Below are 7619 nucleotides of genomic sequence, written 5' to 3' on the forward strand. Positions count from 1 at the left end.
CCTGTGAAACTCAGCCACCTCTCACAACTTAAATTTTAGCTTGCTTCCTACACAGGTACTTGTTATGTTCAGCAGCTTCTGGTGTCCTGTCCAGAAGATTTTCACTTCCTGCTCTATCACTTATTCTGAGCCAGGTCCTCCCCATCATCCTGAGAGTTCTCTTGCAGTCTTGACAACATGTCCACAGTGACTGATGTGGGCTGTCCTTGTCCAGTCCATCTCCCATCCCTTGAAGAAGGCATGTAGTTATGATGAGCTGGGATGGTGTCTTGCTGAAATCCTGCAGAACCTTTCTTCCACTTCAGCCCCCGGTTAAGCATATATCTTGCAAAGGGGTTGGTGATGGGAAAGCCATGTCGTCACCTCCTTAGGTTAAGGAAGCAATTGTAAGACAACTTTTAATATCATTGATTTTAGCACTTCACTTCCCAGATGATTTGCTGTGATGGGTTGTAACCTTCATCTCTCCAGAAGGCTGGACTCCCACATCTTCCACTCATCTCCCTGTGATTAAGTCTCTGAATTTCTGCTGTTCCCTGCAGTCACACACATCTTCGAGACAGAAAGGCCACAAAAAATGTCTTCCACATATTTATGATGAGATTTTGTTTCACTGGAAACCATACTCTCAGGCTGCGCAGTGAAAAAAACAACAAGTGTGTAAAATACAGTAAATTTAGTTCTATCCTTATTTTACAGCAATAAATTAAAAGGCAGAAGGTATGTATTTATGACTGATATAAGTGCAGTTACCAAAACAGGGCAGATTTTTCTGAATTTAAGAATCCCCAGACACTGCCCACTCATTGCTTCTGCTTGCACAGGCCTCCTGTGAAATACAAGTAAACAACACATCACTCAGGCCGATATTCTCAGGTGAACAGCTTTCAATAACTTGCATGCTCTTGAAACAAACTTTTCCTTAATACTGTAGAAAACTGAGGTAGCTGAGTGAACAATACATTCTCCTTAACAATTAGACAAGGGCTATATAGTGAAATTAAGACGAGGTGACAAAAGTTATATTTAATGGTGAAAGAGATCCTCCCAAGGTACGGTCTTGTACTGCAGCAGTGCTGGTGAGAAGCTGTGTAGCAGGGTAATGACATGGACATTCATACTGATTTACCTATATTGACTCAGCTGTCTGATATATTGTTATAGGGTTTTTTTGTCTCAACAGTTTAATTTTAAGGAATGATGGCTAAATAAACATTGCTGTGGAATGATGGCTAAATAAACATTGCTGCATCAACATAAACATCACTTATTCTGTCTTGTCTCTTTCTGGCTTCTTTTAGTGCACTCTTCTGTACTTCAGAGAAATATTCCAGCATCTCTTGTAGCCTTGGTGGATAAAATGTAAGCACTCAGTAAAGATATCTCTGAATCTTCAGAGCATTCAAACATCTGGCACCAAGATGACTCATTCAAGGAGTGCTGTATCCCTAAATCAAATCACACAAACTGTCATTTTTGACATTAAGAAATTAGAGAGTGTTCAAAGGAGGGCCATGAGGATACTGAAGGGTCTGGAGGGGAAGCTGTTTGAGGAGCGACTGAGGTCACTTGGTCTGTTCAGCCTGACAAAGAGGAGACTGAGGGGAGACCTCACTGTGGTCTTCAACATACTCACAAGGGGAAGCAGAGGGGCAGACACTGATCTCTTCACTCTTGTGACCAGTGACAGGACTCGAAGAAACAGCATGAAGCTGAGTCAGGGGAGGTTTGGGCTGGGTATCAGGAAAAGGTTCTTTCCCCAGGGTATGGCTGGGCACTGGAACAGGCTCCCCAGGGAAGTGGTCACAGCACCAGCCTGGCAGACATCAAGAAGCCTTTGGACAATGCTCTAAGGCACATGGTGTGACTCTTGGAGTGTCCTGTGCAGGGCCAGGAGCTGGACTTCATGATCTTGATGGGTGCCTTCCAACTCAGCTTATTCTGTGATTCTGTGATTCTATGATTCAATTAAAACGGCTCATGATAATTGTGTGAGGTAAACTCCACCAGTTATGCCAAAATTATCTAACCCACAGACTTTCACAAAAAAATAAAGTCATCTTCCTGCCTCATCTGCTTTACAGTGAACTCCACAAAGAACATGAGATGTGAAACCTCCCCTTCATCACTGACAGAACACCCCACACCCAACCTTTCTGGAGGCCTCACTGGCCCTGTGCCTTGACTTAATCCTACATTTTCTTCTTCCCAGCTTATTCTTATGTATTGACACACAGTTCCTTGAGAGCAGTCAGACAAATCTACTCCTTAAAACCCTGCATCCTTCTTAGCCTATAAATACATCAGAAGAAGTAGCATAACAGAAATAAATAAATTGCTCCCCATGCTCACTGAAGGTAGGGCAAAAAAAGCAATAGGCTTATAATGCAGCAAAAGGTACTTAGGACTCTGACAGGCTTGTGGCAGAAGATTAAAATCAGACATCTAGTCTTCATTTAGCTTAATATACAGGACTGAATGCTGTGATAAGTCAGCAGGTGATGACTTGTGGTATCAGGCATCCCTGCATTAACGGACGGGGAAAGAGACAAACACTTTAGTGCTTTAACAGTTTCACCTGCCTTATTTTGGCTGCTAAGACAAATCTATCACAGCCCTTAGTTTAACCATTAAAGTAAGACTTAGCATTAAGTACAGACAAACTGGAATAATTTGTGAAAGATATTTGCAGAAAACATATATTAAGCCTCTGTAAGAAACAGCTTAGGTAAACATCAGATAGAAATCCTTGATCCTGCATGTGATACAGGCAGAGGAAGACAAGATTTGACTCAGTGAACGTAGGGACACCCTTCCCTTCTTCTCCCTGGGATTTTGTGAGCAAATCATGGAATTCTGACACATTATCATATATCACCTGAACCACCAGAGATCTGTAGCATTTTTTGAGCAGAAGACACAAGCCAGTACAATCTGTTTCAGTAAGGGCCAGGACTCTTTCCCTAAGTCCAGCAGGTTTTTGTGTGGATGGTTTGGCTTTGGTTTTAGGTTTGGGGTTTTTTGGGGGGCGAGTTGGGGGATTTTTTGGTTGGTTTGGGTTTTTTTTTTTTTTGGTTAGATCAGCTTCAAAACATGAGAAACTTTATTTCACACTTTAAAAGTAAAGGGAACCTTTAGGGTGCTTCTGCATGAGGAAAGTCTAATATTATGAGGTAAACTTTAATAGTGGATATCCACAATAATCAGTTCAGGTTTTCCATTCCTGATACATTTTTCATGGTCAAATAAACCCAAAAAAAACAAAACAAAAAAAAACCCAAAAAACCCAAGAAAAAGTATTCCCTATACAGTATGGAATTGAAAAGCACTTTGACTTCTTATTTTGAGTCCTTCACTTTTGAGGCACACTGAAAACTGAAATGAAGCATTCAAAATTATTGGATGACTTTTAAGAAAATACCTCAGTAAGTTTTTTGGGGTTTCATTTAAGAACATCAACTTGCTCGTACTGATTTTTTTTCTAGAAACAGCATTAGTGATCATCAGTCTCCTAAGTCAAGGTATCTTTTAAAATTTTGAAAATTTAAAGAATTAAATTTCAACTTCTTATTGGCATTTTTGGAAATCTTTGTGATAAAACAGCATTTTCTTTTAAATTTTATAAAATTTTGAGAAATTAATGTTAAGAAGTGAAACAAGTGATGCAAGACAAGTGATGACATTTTCTTTATACTTAAAATATGAAGACTTTATTCTTTATTCCAATTCCATATGCAGTTATTTTGTTATCAATTTGGAAGGGTTAAATTAATCTAAATTTTGTTCCAATTTCAGTTGTGAACAACTACACCTTCCATTTTTTCTTTTCCTTCCAAGATTCTTTATATTAAAATATGAAAATACTAACTCAAAAGCTTTTACCAAATTAATTGTAAGGAAGGATAAGTTTATTTTTTATTGAACTCCATAAAAGACAAGATGTTGTTTCTAGTGTATCTAACCTTATCTAATAAAATTTTCAGGATCCAGAACTTTGCAGTAAAAGCATTCAAAATTAATTTTAAGTTAAGCTCTTTTTAGGACTGTATTTTCTTTTCTGTATAAATAATCACATAATGTTTTCTGTTAAAAATTTTGAATCAGAGAGAAAAAAAAGACAGAAAAATTTGTCTCATATTTCTGCCTAGACTCAACATCTAGATAGATCTTATTAATAAAATATTGGTATTTTATTCAGTGCTATTTGAAGTGCCATATAAATAATGCCATTAATTCAGTGGTTCCAAACAGCTAATCTAGAAGTAAAACAATTGGTGACCAATGAGAAATCATAACAAGTGAAGAATGAACTCTCAAATTGAACAATCAATCAATAACTACAGGGGTGAAAATTGTCGCTTCAAACTGTTATTGTAGTATTGTTGTGCGTGAAATACATATTACATAAACTGAGGTTGGTTCACTATGCAGCATATGAAGAATCAGGCTAGATTTGTAAATGGCTTTGCTATTAACAGTTTAACTATCTATATATCTAATTATATAATTATGTTCATAATGACCTCACATCTAGCAGTAAACAGGATTTTTTAAAAGAAATATATTGGTGGCTGGTGGCATTTTTTGGGGTTTTTTTGCTTGATTGGTTGGGTTTTTTTAGTTTGTTAGTTTGTTTTTCATACTTAGTTTTATATCCTAATACCTAGACCAAGGTCAGGCACCTAGTTCTTGATGTCTTCTTATACAAGATGAACTTTTCTGCTTTGCCTATTCACAATTACCAATATGTAATAAAAAAACATGTTTGTCCCACGTGTGTGTGTGTGTGTATATCTATATATATACACCGTGCATAGTATATTTAGCTTTGTTTGTAGTCTTGTTTTGGAAAGTGCCAAGTTTTATATTTTCATAACTGTTTAAATGGAAACCGTAGACAGAAGATAAAGGGCTTGCCAAGCTGATATGCTTCAAATCAGTGTATTTATTGCCAATGCTATTAATGCAAACACTGGAGTACAAGCTGAAAGTGAAACATTGAAAACAAACTCCACAGATATACCCAAATTCTGTAAAAATATCACATAATTAATAATTATCTAAATGTACAATTTGGTTTGTGACTTATGCAAAGTAGTTCTTCCTGACATTTCAGTTTATTACTTCAGCCTGAGTTTCTCTGCTGAAATTTGTGGTTGTATATTTCTATGGTAACCCTGGAGGAGGGAAGGGAAGGGTGCCCAGGGAAAAGAAAGAAAGGATGTTACAAGAAGGAAAACAACATGAAACTGAGAAAAACAGCCAATGAAAAAAAAAAAAAGATGAATTGCAGCAGCTTTTAGAGGAGACTAAACCCCCACAACAAAACCCAATCCTTGGCCAAATATGAAAAAAAAATGAAAAGCATGTTTTGAATGAAATCTCTGAATGCACTTATTGTGGATAAATCATTCTTTTTATTATCAAAATACATTTAATCTGGGGACAGTAGAAGAAGAGATAGTGAAAGATTCTGGGTTTAACAGGTAATTTTAAGTGACCTAAGTCAATATCTATCACCCCTGTGTAGTTTGCAGTGAATTGAAAGTTTTATCTGACTTTATACACCAAACTAAAGGCACCTAGGTTTTGAGTATTGTCCTATATAGCTAAGGGAGATACAGTCAGCTCCAAAAGGTGATTGTAATAGGCGACTGATTCTTAATTCAGGGAGGTGAGTCAGGCTAGTCACTTTCTTTTATGCTAGTGGGAAAATAATAATCTTGTGTCACTCTCTGAATGAATCAATTTGTTAGGAACATCTATCTACCACTTTTAAACAATTTAAGCTTCCAAATATTTTAATATATCTTGATGTAATTTAGGGTGGGGAAAGTGAAAGAAAAGAGAAGAATAATCTTTGGAGACACCTACAGAGTTTTTGATTTAGAACAAGCTGTCCATTTTGAGCACTGAAGTACTCAGGATAAATGTAGAATCTCAGCACGGTACCAGATATTTAAAATTCACTGGGTGCTTAGAAAGGAAGGAGTATCTCCACAAGAGCAGGTTCTCTGTATTCAATCCCCTTGCTACATATTTAATGTCAGATAGGGGCTGAGTTTGAGACACTGTGACACATGGAGTTAAATGAATTTTGCACTTTTGTATATACTCCATCACAGTTCCTCACCTCCATATTATTTTACTCCTGGATGTTCATGAGGCATGAGGATAATAGAAGGCAAGTACTTGTCAATATCTTAAAAGAGACAGTAAATAATTTTTTGAAAATTAATGATCTTAATGTTCTCCTCTGGTTAATTTTACCCTTTTCTTTCCATGACTATTATAGCAATTTGGGTATTTATAGTTTTCTGCTAGACGCAGGAGATCATCAGGGGATGTCACACTCCTTGGATGCTCCCAAGGAGTGTAAAACAGAAACACTTCCAAACAAGAGGAATTCTAACATTAATGCCACTGTCATATGTATCAGACAACCCTTTCTGGTCCTCTATGTTTTCAGATTTTTCCCAATGAATACTTTAAATGAAGCTGGTTTTCCACTGCTAATTTAGTTGACTAGTGATGTTTTGCTTTTCAGACAGCGTGAACTTCATGTTTTGAGAGCAGTGAAGACTCTGGCAGAGTCCAGCTTCTTCCTGATACCAAAGTCATTGCTTATGTGAATAAATGCTGGGTTAAAATGGGTGAAGAGGTGGAACCAGGTTGTAAATCACTGTCATCCATCAACACCAGTGCCTGACTACTTGTCTTTTCACTATCTTGAGTATAAAATCTCAATGACATACAAGGTAGGGTGGAAGGGCGGAAGAGTGAATTAAGCAGTTCCTTATATTGCCTATTTCGTGAGAAAAAAAAAGGTAGGAAATAGAGACAAATGTGTTCCAAAACTATTTAGAACAGATTTCTCAATAAATAAATAAATAGAATCCTGAAAGTATATATACTTTAAGTGCTCATCTTAATTATCTTTTGCTTCTTCATCAGACACAACAGGGCAGATTCATGTTTGAATGACTTCTATGGAAAAAAATTAAAGTAAGTCTTCCAAGACAAAAATACAGTTTGCATATCTCCTTTGAAACAGATAAAAAAATGACTACTGAATATGAATGATTCTCACATCACCCACTACTCCACAAAATCAGTATGGATTATTGTGAAAAAAACCCATTCAAGTGTTTTAAGAACACTTGGTCACTAGATTAAGAGAATGTACAGAACCACAGAAACATAGAAACATTCTGTACATAGAATGTACAGAAACATAGGAACATACCACCCCCTCTAATCAAGTCCTTAAGTTAAAAAGTAATGCATCCACTTCTTTTCATAAACTTCTACAAGACAAAAATATATACAGAAAACGTGGTTGTTGGGGTGGCTCAGCCTGCTCTCGGGCTGAAACCATCAAATGTCAGTCACCAGAAGGGATCACTGCGGTCTAGGTTACCTCCCCCTGGGTGGCTCCCAATCCTAAATTACCTCCCCCTGTTCCAGAAAGTTCTCCCTTTTGTAGTTATTAATTGGTTCCCTGTTATGACTCCTGCCTCCCTGTTTTCCCCATTTGTTCTGAAAAATTGTATCCTCCCCTCTGCTTGTACCCCATTGGTTGTTTTCCCTTTCCCTGCCTTACTCCACCCCCCATAAAG

The sequence above is a fragment of the Corvus kubaryi genome, unplaced genomic scaffold (genome assembly GCF_017639235.1).
Source record: "Corvus kubaryi isolate FWS band 111438036 unplaced genomic scaffold, C.kubaryi_AGA036_p1.0 37256, whole genome shotgun sequence".
NCBI classification, from domain to species: Eukaryota; Metazoa; Chordata; class Aves; order Passeriformes; family Corvidae; genus Corvus; species Corvus kubaryi.